This window comes from Macaca fascicularis, chromosome 4 (assembly GCF_037993035.2).
Source record: "Macaca fascicularis isolate 582-1 chromosome 4, T2T-MFA8v1.1".
In the NCBI taxonomy this organism is placed as follows: domain Eukaryota; kingdom Metazoa; phylum Chordata; class Mammalia; order Primates; family Cercopithecidae; genus Macaca; species Macaca fascicularis.
This window is the reverse complement of record NC_088378.1, coordinates 13,171,403-13,186,998: the sequence shown is the minus strand read 5'-3', so window position 1 is coordinate 13,186,998 and position 15,596 is coordinate 13,171,403. Positions and strand designations below refer to the sequence as shown.

Genomic DNA, 15,596 nt, shown 5'->3' with positions numbered 1-15,596 from the left:
AGCACCAAGCAAGCTTTGCCACCAATTCTAATGTCTACTTTGTCAGAATTTCTCATAACAGTTTATTTTTTCACACCATGGTAAAATATCTAAAATTTTAAATAGAAGTTAGTGGAAAGTAGGGTTTACTTTGACACATTGTTTCTAGCTCACATTTACTACATTAAGTGAGAAAGATTTCAAATGACCTTAAGGAATTACCTAGTACTTTAACTAGGCTGGCACAGTATACTCAGGAAATCAGATTTCAAGGATTCTTCACAATATTTGGTGATTGTGTGTGTGTGTGTGTGTGTGTGTGTGTGTGTGTGTGTGTGTGTGTGTGTGACGGAGTCTCGCTCTGTCGCCCGGGCTGGAGTGCAGTGGCGCGATCTCGGCTCACTGAAAGCTCCGCCTCCCGGGTTCCCGCCATTCTCCTGCCTCAGCCTCCCGAGTAGCTGGGACTACAGGCGCCCGCCACCATGCCCAGCTAATTTTTTGTATTTTTAATAGAGACGGGATTTCACCACGATAGCCGGGATCGTCTGGATCTCCTCACCTTGTGATCCGCCTGCCTCGGCCTCCCAAAGTGCTGGGATTTACAGGCATGAGCCACCGCAACCGGCCGGTGATTGTATTTCTGGGGCATTGACAGACTAGAAATTTAGGTATGAAAACCTTCGCTAGATAGTCACACTTTGGGAACATTATTTTTATGCTTGTTTTTTTTTCCTGTTGGTTGCTACACCAAGTTAAGCCAGTGTCAATAAACATCCATGTACTATAAAGTTAGTGTATAGAAGAAAAAAAAAAAAACTTTGAAAGATGCATGTTTTTTTAAAAGTGCTTTTTTCACTGGAGATACTTTGAGAGTTTCTGTAGAATGACTATTAGGAGCATTTATTAGATTTTCCCAGTTGGTATTATTAAAATCTGTCTATTACGAGTAGACTCACAGTTTGTGGCACATTTTTCAAATAAATAGATTAAAAACAACCTTGAGTTTGTAACAAAAAAAATTCATGTTAAATTTGGCAACACAATAATTATCTGCCTTCTCATGTAAAGAAATCTGATAGATTGTAATGAAATAGGGAATTACCTTGGAAAAACTAGGTACTTTTAGCTTTATATTTTACATAAATATTACCTTATTTTTAATTTTAAAAGTTAGAGAAGGTCTTCCTAGAATTGTAAATTCTTTTATTTATTATAAAATCACCTTAGGACAATTCCTAAGCTTTTATTTATTTTTCATTTGTTTGTTTTGTTTTCTTTTTTGTTGTTGTTTTGTTTTTGTTTTTCTTTTTTTGAGACTTTTGCTCTTGTTGCCCAGGCTGGATTGCAATGGCGTGATTTCAGCTCACTGCAGCCTCCACCTCAAGGTTCAAGTGATTCTCCTGCCTCAGCCTCCCAAGTGGCTGGGATTACAGGCGCCTGCCACAACGCCCGGCTATATTTTTAGTAGAGATTTAGTAGAGATTTCACCATGTTGGCCAGGCTGGTTTCCAACCCCTGACCTCAAGTGACCCGCCTGTCTTGGCCTCCCAAAGTGCTAGGATTACAGGCATGAGCCACCGTGCCCGGCCTAATTCCTAAGCTTTTAAACAATACTAAAGGGAAAAAAATTTATAACATGAGCTTTGTGGTTTATACTACCCAAATAAACTTTAATATGTATATGTAATCATTTATTGAATATACATTAGTGAATATACATTAGTGAATTGAATATTCATTTAGTGAACAGTGTTCATTTAGTATTTTAACTTAAAAGTTGTTTAAATTGACAAGCTGGCAAATATATATGCCTTAAAATATTAACCATATGGCTAGAATAATTTATTTTATGTGTAATGTTTAGTAAAGTCTAATTAGAATCTTAGTTTACCTTACTAAAAGTGAGCATTTACTGTTTTGATACCTCTGTGTTTGACAAGCACTGCACACTTGTCTTTAAATTTTACATGATTTCATTTTCTAGCTAGTTGGCAGGTGTTAGCTGTCTATAATTATAACTGAGTAATTTTTCAAATGCTATTCATAGCCTAAACACAGCAAGAAATTCTTCCAATCATGTGATAAAGACTGAGCCTTGCAAAATAGTGGTAGAGTGATACGTTCAATGGTACTGAAGGACATATTTAAGAGAAGCCTTTCAAAAGTAAAAAGTGATTTAAATGTTAGGGAGACAGGTTTTCTCACAGTGTAAGATCTCTCAAAGTCATTGATAGTGATTATATCTCAAATTAAGATGTATCTACTTTCTCATTTAACAAGTTAATATATACATTGACTGACTTAAACTATAACATATGACCTTTGTTGATGACAGACATTCTGAGTATGAAAAATTGAAATTTTATTGAGACAATGTAAATTTTACTATTGAACCTAATGAATCATTTCTTCTCGTTTCATTCATTAGATTTGTAGGTGTGTGTTTATCTACTATCTGCCAAACCCTATGCTTATCTATTTTTTGACATGGGAAAGAAAAGGCTATATATACTTCACTTAAGTTTAATAAAGGTCATACTTTAAAAAACAAAAAAAACTATTTCTGGTTTACTTTATTTCCTGACCATCCATTCTAAATATCCAGAGTCTCACTTTGACTAGAGATCTTACTTCAGAATGGTATAAAGATATGTTGAATTTTCTTACCAGCCATGTGCTCATGAATAAATTAACCTCTATAGTCTCAGTTTCCTCATCTAGTAATTGACATTTTATTATCTCCCTTGTGGTATGGTTCTAAAAATTAAGAGATGACATTGGTAAAGCATTTTGTAAACTTTAGTATACTGTACAAATTTAACTATGAATAAACTCTTTGAACCTTTGTTTACTTATCTGTAAAATGAGAATAATAATACTTCATACAGTGGGTTTGAGAATTATTTGAACATGTAAAGCATGTAGAAGTAAGCCTAACACATAGTAAGTGCACAACAAATATTGATGGTGGTGATGGTGATGATGATAATGATAATGATGAATTTGATCTAGGTCTTCCATCTAATGAGTCAAACTTGAAACTGCCATTAGTTTAGAAATAGACTTGATTTTTATGTGATTGACTTTCATACATCCCACACTTTGTATCCACATGTATTGAAAATCCCTGATTGTCTTTTGTACATTAAATTCTATTTTAATACATTGTGTCATAGGGTACCACTGCCCCAGTGTGTTAGTAGTTGCCCAAAGTGACAGCAGATCTGGAGGAACCAGCCCTTCATTGGAGGCCAGCGTCATTCTGGTATGCCAGCATGGCACCAGCAGGGAGAGGTTGCGGGGAGGCAGCTGCATGGGTCATCCGGGTAATCAAGTGCACATGGAGAGGCCCACAGCCAAAGCTTGTGCTTCAGTACCTGGACAGCATTGGAGGATAATGGTCAAGACCATGGGCTGTGAAGTTAGTCAGACCGGGTTTAAGTCCTGCTCTGCCAAACTGTGTGACTGGGCAAGTTACATAACCTCCTTAAGCCTCAGTTCCCTTACAGAGTTATGAGCAATGCTTACTGGAACCCAGTAAGCGCTCAGTGAATGTGAGTACTTAGTATTCTATTCTGCCTCCCTCCTCTAGGGGAGGAGATAGGAAGTTGAGCCCTCTAGCACTATTTGCCCTTAGAGTCCCCCAAGTCTCCAAGCAACTGAGAAAGTTTTAAACTACTTTGAAGGTTCATTGGTCCTAGGGGAAATAATGCCTCTAGGAACTATAAGGATTTTATAAATACTGCTTTAGCTCTCTGGGAACTGGATTTCCCTTACACTGTGTTAGTCTCTTATTCTACTTATAAACATTTAACTTTCAGCATGTCTTCAGGGACACATAATATAGAAAAGTAAGTGATTGTTTGTATGCTGGTATTGCCAGTAAGCAACCGAATACTCTGCTCCTGGTTGATTCATGTCTAGTACTCCAAGCAAGTTACCTACTACAGAAGTTTCTTTCCTTGAGGGTCTAATGAGGACATTAGAGCTGCCCTATCAGTGTTTCTACTGTGCTTCCCCCAATGGAAGCTTGATATATTAAGCAGAAAGTCTTCAAAACAGTGCTTTCTCTATCAGACAGTTTGATATAATTTAGAAGAAGGTAACTAAACAAGGGTTGAATTTGCTTGGTAATATGTGGCAGGTGTCTTTGGGGCTCCTTCTGAGCTCCGATGCCTGCCTCTTTTATCTTCTGTGAGTTGGGGTGGATGGGAGGAGAGGGGCAGAGGTGGCACCAGACTTTCCTGTCTGCTTTAAAATGTGCCGTGGGATTGGAATCAGGTTGTCTTAAAACGCCATTAGCAGTCTGTATGCTTTTGAAAATAAGAAGAAAAGGCATTCTGTATGCCACACCTAACCCTTAGCCCTTTTCATGTAATAATTCATTCAACCTGCACAACATTGTATGGGTAGATATTTTTATTTCCATTTTCTCTGTCAAGAAAAAACAAGGCCCAGATGGGTTAAAAACTTGCCCAAGTTATCATAGCTAATACAAGTTGAATATGTCTTATCCAAAATGCTTAAGACCAGGCTGGGCATCACAGCTCACACTTGTGTTCCCAGGATTTTGGTGGATTGCTTGAGCCCAGAATTCAACACCTGCTTGGGCAACATAGTGAGACCTAATCTCTACAAAAAATATAAACATTAGCTGGGCATCGTGGTGCATGCCTGTGGTCCCAGCTACTTGGGAGGTTAAGGTGGGAGTATTGCTTGAGCCCAGGAGGTCAAGGCTGCAATAAGTCAAGATTGCACCACTGCACTCCAGCCTGGGCAACAGAGGGAGGCCCTGTTTCAAAACAAAACAAAACAAAACAAAATACTTGGGACCAGAAATGTTTCAGATTTCAAAATTTTTTTTTTGTTTTGGAATATTTGCTTATGTATAATGAGATATCTTGGGGATGTAACCCAAATCTAAACACAAAATGTATCTGTTTCATATATACCTTATCACATAATCTGAAGGTAATTTTTATGCAATATTTTGAATAATTTTGTGCGTGAAATAGTTTGTATTAAGTACTTGTATGTGGAATTTTTCTACTTGGGGTGTCGTGTCAGTTCTCAAAATGTTTCAGACTTTGGAACATTTGGGATTTGGGATTTTTGGATTAGGGATGCTCAATCTGTAAGAGGAGGAGTCAGGTTTTTTCTCCAGTCTGTGAGACTCAAGAGTCTGTGCTTTCCAACATTATACCTCATTATCTGAATTAAAAATTTAATGTTAAGATTCCTAACAGTGAAAATATATTACTTTCTTTCCCAAATTATTTTCCTTCAAGGTAAAACTTAAAACTTTGTTGTTTCTAGGGGAAACCACATTCTTAGATGTTACTAAGTTGCATATCAAATCCTTATTTAAACCTTGACCCGTGTTTAAATTGCATTTGAACCCTACTGAATCTTCATGTTTCACTGTGGTGTATAATTTTCGTTATGTTGTCATTATAAAAGTTGCCTGATCGCAAGGAGTCTGTGGACTCTGATCCTGGAAATATGGTGTATAAAAGGCTTATTTTTATATTAAGTGATTCCTAGTAAGATGATTTCTTTAATGCACTACCTAAAAGAAAATTTGGTATATTTCCATGAGCAATAGACTCAAGATTAGCTTTGAATGTTAAAAGAGCATTCTCCTAGCTAGTTCATTGTTGCCATGACAGTGCTGGCAGTGCAAGTGTTGTAGTGACTCCTTGCAATGATCTTATTTTAGACCCTAACGTTTGCAGTGCTGAACGTCCCCTTCCCCACCCCACAAGTAACTCTAGTGGAAAAGTACTGGTTTTATAACTGGCTTCTGGCTTTATAGCTGAAAGACTGCACTATTGTGGGCTTGAAAAAATAGTGTAGGCGTGTTGAGTATTTTTCCTGTGGATTATAAATGTTTGAAATCTCCCAAAATACGGTTTTGCATTACATGTCATACAGCAAGTTGTTTATAGCTAAAAAGAAAAGGGACCTCAATTGTCTTTAGAAATCAAGCCTAGGTTGTATAATTACATTGAGCTCATACAGAAATCATTCTCCCATTTGTATGCCCATACATACTTCATATTCAACTTATTCTTTTATTCAGTTGTTATGGAAAATTATTAGAATCATAAAGGATTGTGTTTAAACAATGTAGAAAACTACATTTTTGTATCCCTTTCATAATTCAGCATTTATCTACTTAAATTGTAACATTTTAATCTTGATTTCTTAAAAAGCGAACTCACCTAAGTTATATAATGTTCAGCAATTACTCAATTTGAACTGGGTACCTGAACCAACGTAATTGTTGAGGCATTTTTAACTTTGTTGCTTATATGTTTTAAATTAGATTTTAAAATACTTCATTGATACTTTCTAATTGTAAGTCCTATTATAACAGTACCATTAAGCATAAAATATTTGCAAATTTATCAGAGTAAATGCCATTTTTATCCTTTTGCATACCGTTTGTTAGGTCAGATTTCGATATGTGCACTAAAAATCTATTATAACATGATGAAACAAAATGATTTTGGCAACTGACCTTGTCAAGGAAGATGTAAAGTCTAAATATACCTCATTAGTGACAACTGCTTTTTTCTTAAATACTACATTAAAGCTTAGTTCATCTTCCTTAGGTGTTAAAGATTTAAACATATCTTGCATGATTGGGCCTGTATTGAATATTAGAGTATGAATATCAGACAATCCCTTTTGTTTCTTTTTTTTTTTCAGTTTAACACAGAAAAATAACTTTATAAGCAAAAATTTGACCCCAGGCTAGAATTGCGTTTGGCCTTTCCACCAGGCAATGAGAATTTATCAGAAGTGTGTTTATTTTTATTCTCTTAGTGGTAATTATTCAGATAAAGAAGTATCCAATTCCAGTCTACGGTGGTCTTTGATGGCTCCCTCTTTGAATTTGGAAGTAGATGTACAGTAATATATGAAGATTCAAACCTTGAGATAAATATTCTTTCATTACATACAACATATTCATATTATTATTTTAATTGGTCAGAATGAGACTAAATTATGATTAGTTCCTTTCTCTTGTTAAAATACGGATTACAGGGCTGTTATTTTTTTTCCTGTATCCCACAGCACCTCTATAGCAGACCTCCCTCTCCATCTAAGACTGAAATAAATGTGCTTTTCAAAGATAAGGTTAGAATTCATTTAAAATATTTCTTTATGTCTGACACTGTTTTGGCATTGTGGGGGATATAAAAACAAAATAAAACAACTACTGCCCTTAAGAATTTTGTAGTGAAAATTGAAGAACAAATTAAGACTGCTAAAAATGTAAAATTTTATGGTACTATGTTGACAACAGTGCAGCTGTTGCTGGGAGAGTGCATCATACAGTGCATCACACTTTCTAGAGAGCAGTTTGAATATTAGTCGAAACCTTAAAAGTGTGTACATGTTAATATATTTATGATATAAATGTATTATCTATGTGTCTTTTATATACAAGTGGGTAATTAAAATCAAACAAGTGGTATTATAAAGGATTATTATTTTTATTTATATTTTATTTTAAGACCATGACTCACTCCATCACCCAGGCCGGAGCACAGTGGTGTGACTATTGCTCACTGCAGCTTCAATCTCCTGGGTTCAAGTAATCCTTCCTCCTCAGCCTCTTGAGTAGCTGGGACTACAGGTGCACACCACTGCACTCAGCCAATTTTTAAGTTTTTTGTAGAGACAGGGTCTCATTATGTTGCCTAGACTGGTCACAAACTTATAATTATTGAAAATTGTTTTAAAATGCATGTATAGGAAAAGAAATATACAAATTTAAATGGAAAAGACAGCTTTAAAATAGTATGTAAAATATATATTTTTATGGAGAAGAGGGAAAAGTCAGGAAACTCTCATGCACCAAAATATTAACCATAGTTCTCTTTTAGAAATAGTTATTGGTGATTTAAATTTTTCTTTGAATAATGGTAATCATTAGTAATTAATTTTTCATATGACTTATGAATTAAACAAATGAAAATCACTGAAATTTATTGAGTGCTTACTATATGGCATTGTGGTAAGCATTTTACATATAACATTTGCAGTGTTTCCATGGGTTACAGGTTTTGAGGAAGAGATCTTTCCCAAACAAAAGAAGTACACAAATATGCATGAACCCACTCACTATAATATTAGATTAAGTTTCTGATTTATTTAGTCAAGGAAACAGGAACGTTCTAGGCATCCTCACTGAGAAGTACTTGCAGCCACCTTAGTGCTCTTTCCTTGGACCCCAGGGTTCCCAAAGGTGGGGTGCAGCTGCTGGTGACACTGTCTGATCATGTGGGTCACACCAGATCTGCAAAACTCAATTCATGCCATACTATTGCCTTTTTATATTTGGGGTTTACATTCATATTCTGGATGAGTTTACACAACTATCTGTGCACTTTCTCTGAAGTCTCATTTCCCTGCAGTCTCCAATTCTATAGCTACAACAATTCTGGGAGGTGAGTTTTAGGTTTTATAGATGAGGAAACAGACTCAAAAAGATGAACTGAAACAGTGAGTACTGGAGTCAAGAGAAGGCATGTCTGATTTCTAAGTCTCTGTTCTTAATCACTAGTCTATTTTCCTATAGTTTTTTTTTTGTTTTTTTTTGTTTTTGCTTTTTACAGTGAGCATGTATTATTTTTGTATTGGAAAGCAAGATCAATGGGAAAAAAGTATGTGAAATATAGAGTGGTACAGTACAGTCATGTGTCACATAATGACATTTCAGTCAACAACAGACTGCATAAACAATAGTGGTCCCATAAGATTATAATATATTTTTACTGTACTTTTTCTATGTTTAGATATGTTTAGATACACCAATACTTATCGTTGTGTTAGAACTGCCTACAGTATTCAGTCCAGCAACATGCTGTAGAAGTTCGTAGCCTAGGAGCAATAGACTCTAACATAAAGCCTAGTTGTTAGTCTGAGTTTACCCTCTAGGTTTGTGTAAACACACACTGTGATTTTTGCGCAAAGATTAGATCACATAACAACACATTTCTCAGAATATATTTGTGTCATTAAGTGAAGCATAACTGTAATTCAGAGCAAGGAAATATCAGGATGGGTTGGGATAATAAAGACAGCTGAATAGAGCCAATAAATTTTACTGTAATAATTAACTTTTTTTCTCAGTTTGTCGTTTATACAAGTATACACTGCCTCTGTCCCCAACATGCCTAAACCAAATCTTGGATGACTGGCTGAAAGTAATTAATGCTCTGTTGTTGTTTCCTGCAGACTAAGTTTTGGCCTCATTTTTGTTTCCTTTTTGTGGCCTCCTTTTATCTTCCTTGCGCCATCTGTCAGTGCCTGTATGAACATGTAACTATAACTTGTGTCAAAGCTCTTCACTACATTGATGGGCATTATAAATAAAACAATTCCAATAAAACAAGTTTCCATAAAGTAATACCCTCATAATTTAAAGACTGAGATGGCCAAAAGAAGTTGTAAAAGTTACATTAAATAATTGAAATTTCCCTAGAATGTTACTATGCTTGACATTCAAACTCATGCACTTATACTGTATTGAAAACTTATTGAAAGAAAGTAGAACTAAGATCTTGATTCTTGTCAAGCAAATTAAACTTACAGCATAAACTAGGACTGATATTCAGCCAGTATGCATTGGCACAGCAGTACTTGTTAAAATACTGAACTATTTTCATACTAGTTGGTAAATAGTAAATAGAAGCTGCAAACCACAGTACAATTAATGATACATAATAGAGATGGATGATTTTTCTTAGAAACCACAAATGCACTCAGATTCCAAGCTGGTCTGGTCACTGAAGCATGGAACTAGGAAGTTTGCTCAAACATCATATTATTTATTTCAGATGTTGGGGAAAGTGCAGAAGCCCTTGGATGACAGAGAAGACTATGCAGTGAACTGGAGAGGACCTAATCTGTAATGTGTCATTCATGCCAAAGGGAGGAGCAGGGTCCAGGCTTAGGTGGCGACTGCAGAGGCTGCCACAAGCCAAGGATAAAGACCCTCCGAGTCATTCTCTCTGGGGGCGGGGAGGGGGTGTTGAGGAGCTTTCCTTTTTTTAAGAACTGAATTAGTTTTTTATAGCCTCATTACAAATGTGGTGGTTTAAAACAACAAAGAAGTATTATTTCACAATTTCTGTGAATTAGGAATCTGCTTACACCTTACCTGGGATCTCTGTTTCAGGGTCTCCCATAAAGCTGCAATTACAGTATCTACCAGGGCCGTGGTCTCATTTGAAGGCTCTAACTGGGAAGGGTTTTCATCCAAGTTCATTCAGATGATGTAAGATTCAGTTCCTTGCAGGCTAGTGGATTGAGGGCCTCAAGTTCTTGGTGATGTTAGCTGGAGGCCACCCTCAGTTCTTTGTCGCATGGGCCTTTCCATTTGCTGCTTCAAAGGAAACGTGAGGAGCTAGAGAGAGTACTAGCCTGAGAAAGAGTGCCAGCAAGACAGAAATCACAGTCTTTTATAACCTAATCTTGGAAGAAACATCCCATCACTTTTACCTTAATCACTTCATTAGAAACGAGCCAACTAGGTTTAGTCCAAACTCAAGAGGAACAGATTACAGAAAAGAGTGAATACCAGGAGGATCATTAGGAACCATTTTAAAAGCCATTGGGAAATATTACCCTAACAACCTATCTCCTGAAGCTAGGAGTTAGGAAAAGAGTCCTTCCTGCATACTATGAAGAGAGCTGTGATTTAGGGTATATGCTTAGGAGCCTGCTTAATGTCAGAATAGAGTGTGCTTCAGCTAGTGATAGTATGAGCCCAGTCTCAACTTCTTCCTACCTTTGCAGCCATTCTCCAGATAAAGGAGCCTCACACCAGCCTGAACAATAGATGCCCTACCCCAGTGTCTGCCCCCTCACTAGGTGGGGCCCACCGAGCCTCAGTGGGAGAGGCCTGCCTGACTCTAGCAGCTTCTTCATCTTCCTTGTTCTTCTTCCTTTCCTTCATGACTCTTGGCCCCCATTATTCCTATGCAACCTTAGGAAATGTTTTACTTCCCATTCTTGGTACTAAAAGCAAAACAGCATTTGTCCAAAAGGTAGGAAATGGCAGTCAGCTTTCTTTTCATCATTTGATAATTCTCTAGAGAGCTGTGAGTCATATCTCTTCTGTGTCTATGATTTGGGGGTAAAGGGAATTAAAAGCAAATCCCAAAACTTTAATGAGCATTCTCAAATGAATAAGGAGTGAGATTAAATATTAAGCAACCCAAATTTTATTCAGATCACCCAAACTCAAGTTGGTGTACTTTACTATCCATTTTGTGTTATCTATAAGGAACAGATGAAATAATTTTATCTTTTTTCACTTTATAAGCCATAATTCTTATGTATTTTGGGTATTGTAGAGCTACCCACAAATGATTATGTAATTTATAGCAATTTATTTTAAAAATTTAACCCACTGAATACAATGTTGAGACGAGAGCTTTTCAATGACAGAGAAAGCTCTTGATTTTAGTAAAGAATTATCAATATTTATAATTTTCTCATTTCATTTTTAGCATCTTGGCCAAATGTTTTATTAAAATTAAATATTTTTAATGTATATTTTAAATCTAGAAGGGGTATATACATATATACACACACATATATATACAGTTATGTGTTGCTTAACAGATATATTCTGAGAAATGCATTGTTAGGCAATTACGTAATTGTGCAAACATCATAGAATGTACTTACATAAACATAGATGGTGTATAGCCTACTACACATCGAGGCTATTGCTCTTAGGCTGCAAACCTCAATAGCATGTTACTGTACTGAATAGGCAATTGTAACACAATGGTATTTGTGTTATCTAAACATAGAAAAGGCACAGTAAAAATGTGGTATGATAATTTTATGGGATGACCATAGTATATATGGTCCATTGTTGACCAAAATGTTATGTGACACATGACTGTATGTCCCAATACTAATAGCGGTTATCTCTTGGCAGTGGTTTATGCTTCTCTTAATTTTTCCAAAATTTCTATAATTGGTTAATCTATTATAATGAGACCAAACACATGTCATTAAAAAGAAAATAAGTCAAAACACCACTTTCTATTCATAGAAGAATGGCTTTTAAGGTAAGTAGAACTTCAAAAACTGTACTCTCTGAAATGTCTCTTCTAATATGATATATACCAACTTTTAAAGCTGAGATTCTTTTATTTAGAAGTAACATTCTTTCAAACATCTTGGCTGTTAATGAAGAATATTTTTTCCTAATGAGTTTTGCATTTGTGGGTTTTTTCCCCTTTGTGTTTACACTGAATAAAAATTTACTCCTAATTCTCAGCTTGCAGCTTTTATGAGCACTAGATGGCACTCTTGCTCAACTAAAATCTAGTTTATCGCCCATGTTTTGGTGCTGTGGGTCTTAGAAGACGGGTTTGCAATGTCACAACACTTATGTTTTTAAAGGGGGGTTGGAGAAAAGAGAGCAAAGTTTCCAAATTTAAATAGCTGAGCTTAACTGATTTAGTTTTTCCGTCTATCGAGAAAATAACCGTATAATAGCAATGATATCAGTCATTTATTTCACAAATATTTTCTGAGCACCTACTATCTTTAATACTGTTCTAGGTACTCATATGCACTAATGGGAAAAATAGATAAAAATCACTACCCTCATAGAGCTTACATTCGAATGTTTGGATTTTTTTTTTTTTTTTTTTGCAGGTGCCACTTTAAACTCTGTACATGCATTCACCCATGTAACTCACCCACTTAATAAGAGGAGGCTGAGACACAAAGAGGTTATCTAATTTGCTCCTGTTCACCTAGCTAGTGCAGATGGCAGTGCAAGGATTCAAACTTAGACATTTGGTCTCCAGAGTTTATTCTGTTTAATTTCAATACTATATGGCCTCTTGAAACTTAAAAAAACAAACAAAAAAAAAAAAACCACTTTATTTTTTATTCTATTGAATGCAAATAATAAAAGTTTACCTATTTATAATTTTTTCTAAATCTGCTTAATTCAGATATCCTTGCCATTTTATTTTTAAAAAATTGACTAGATAAAATGTCTGTATTTTTTGGTGATTCTGTAGTCAACTATCATGTTGCCTTAGCTCTCTTTCAAGTCACAAACACAGCTGGCCTTGAGTATATATTTAAGCATCTTTATATTCCTGTTTACTCTGAACTCCTTGAATTAGCCATACAGTAATTTGGATATGTTGTATTAAGAGCTCTACCACATTATGATTCAGTCATTGTATAATTAAACATGGGGCATCAAGTATGAAAAGTTACTGTTTTACTTGTCTGCTCTCTCCATTGTGTCATTTTACATTTTAGTAGTACTATATTTTGTTTATTAAAAAAATTAAAATCAACAATATACTATGAAGCCGAAAAATGATACAGAAGCCTAAATCACTTCTTAGTCTAGAGATGCATTTCATGATTTTTAGAGGGCAGAAGGAACAAATTTACCTTTCTCTAAAAACATGTGACTTAGGGAAATTATAGTTGTGTTTCTCAAGGACCGGAGTTGCATTCAACAACATACTTGTAAACTACTGACTATAGAAGGGAAATCACCCACTATACAATAAAAATATTTATGGTTAATTCACACATAGATAACCTGTAATTGAAACTTGCCTTTCAGGAAGCTGAAATAACTAATTCTTAACAGCTAGCTAGCTCCTTTTTCTTTTTTGCTGAACTGTGTTAGAGGACAAAGCTGTGTTTTTGAAATGCTAATAATTAGAGTTAACTGTGTCTTAATTAAATTAAGTAATTAGTAAAAGAGGATCACTCCCTTCACCAGGGAGAAGAAAGTTTTCAGAGCAGAGATTCATTTAGTAAGATGCTACAATGTAAGCGTTCTCAAATTGAGGATTATTGCTATTTTAGGTGTCTGAGCCCCTTAAGTTGCATGCAGAACTGTGTACTCACTTGCATTTTCCTGAGAGAGAGCCCGTGTTTTATCAGATTTTCAAAGGGATTGTAATCTTAAAAGATTAAGAACCATTGCTAAAACTGGAGTGTCCTGTTGCGTGTTAAACTTGTTTTCCTTAGAGAAAAATTGAAGTGACTGAAATTGGGGAGTTTTAAACCAACAAAGGGAAAATTTTGTTGACTAAATGTTAGCTCATCCCTCTGAGTCTGCTGAGTGAGTGCAAGACACACTCTTGCAGTGTGTCTGGTGAATCTGGTGAATATTTGTGCTTGAGTTTCTTATGATGCCAGTCTTAAACTGGCAGGCCCACACCTGGCAGTTTACAGGTTAAAAGTTTAAGTCTGGCTTGCAGAATATGAAAACACAGGGAGCTCGGCTGAGCACAGCAGAGTTGCAACGCTCATGTAACATGAATAAGAAATACATATTAACACAGAAATGGACCCTAGACTGCCAGGGTCCGTATCCCGTTTCTGCCTGTCTAACCTCAAGGAGGTTACTTAACATCTCTGAGCTTCAGTTTTCAGCAAAATGAAGATAAAAGGACCTTCATCTCTTTAAGATACTTAACATTGTGCCTGTCATAGAACTTAGTATGGTAAAAAACAAACAAACAAACAAACAAAAACTATCTTTGTATATGCCTTAGTTATCTAAAATAGCACCTCTTCTTACCCTCTAGATCCTTACCTTGATTTATTTTTCTTCTTTGCCCCAAACATGACCTGAACTTGTTATTTATGTAGATATTCATTCTGTCTGGCCTAGTAGGTTACATGCTTCAGGAAGACTGAGACTTTTTCTTGTTCATTGCTGGATCCTCTAGGCCAATGCTATCACATACATTGTCCAATAAATGTTTGTTGAACGAATGAATAATGTTAGCTATTATTATTACTTGGCAATTTCTACCTACCCTCCCTCCCATCTGCCTGGACTGGCTATAGCTTTTTCTCTTTAAATGAGATGGGTAAACCAGGAGGAAAGCCTCCTTCCCTACCTGGGTAGCTGAAGTCATAGCTTCAAAAGGAATATTAATTTCTTATATGCTCTTACTACTCAAGGTGTGGCCTGTGGGTCAGCAGCATCTGTATCACTTAGGAAAGATATTGGAAATGCAGAATCTCAAGCCTCACCCCAGTTCTACTGGAACAGACTTGAATCCTCAAATGATTCTAATGAATGTTATATAGTTCGAAAAATGGTATGTTGACCACTTTAAGAATTTTGGATTTTATCTTAAGAGAACCACTAAAATACTTTAGGTTGGAGATTACATTTTCAGGCTTTTGATTTGAAGTGATTAACTTGTGTTAGAAACAGTAGTTGTCTTTGGAAAAGGTAAAGGTAGTCATTGGCTGGGGACAGGAATGGGTCCAGGGCTTTTCACTGTATAACTTTTCATAAGCCCATTTCAACGTGGTGGGCCCTGGCCAGCAGGTGGCCTGCCTATGCTGTTCTCCCACCCGAATCCCATGCTCCATCCTACACTGTAAAGGATAGACACCCTGCTCTCACATCAGCTGCTGCACATCCCACATACAGCTGCTGCCTGTCCACTTTCTGAACCTAAGGTTGTACACATGGGCCTTGTGTTCAGCCATAGGAGGACAACCCATGTGTAGGCCCAGAGAGCAGGCTCAGCCCGTTTGAGAAGAGATTTGTAGGGTTCCAAGTACCTGAA

General features: G+C 36.2%; 1 protein-coding gene and 1 long non-coding RNA gene across 3 annotated transcripts in view; both read left to right on the top strand.

The window, feature by feature from the left end:
- Positions 1–15,596, top strand: part of SESN1 (sestrin 1) — a 107,729-nt gene that overhangs the window by 9,367 nt on the left and 82,766 nt on the right. The gene's annotated exons all lie outside the window — the stretch shown is intronic.
- Positions 493–2,536, top strand: LOC141410038 (uncharacterized). Its single transcript, XR_012433345.1, has 2 exons — positions 493–647; positions 1,316–2,536. It is a non-coding gene; the product is annotated as an uncharacterized lncRNA (long non-coding RNA).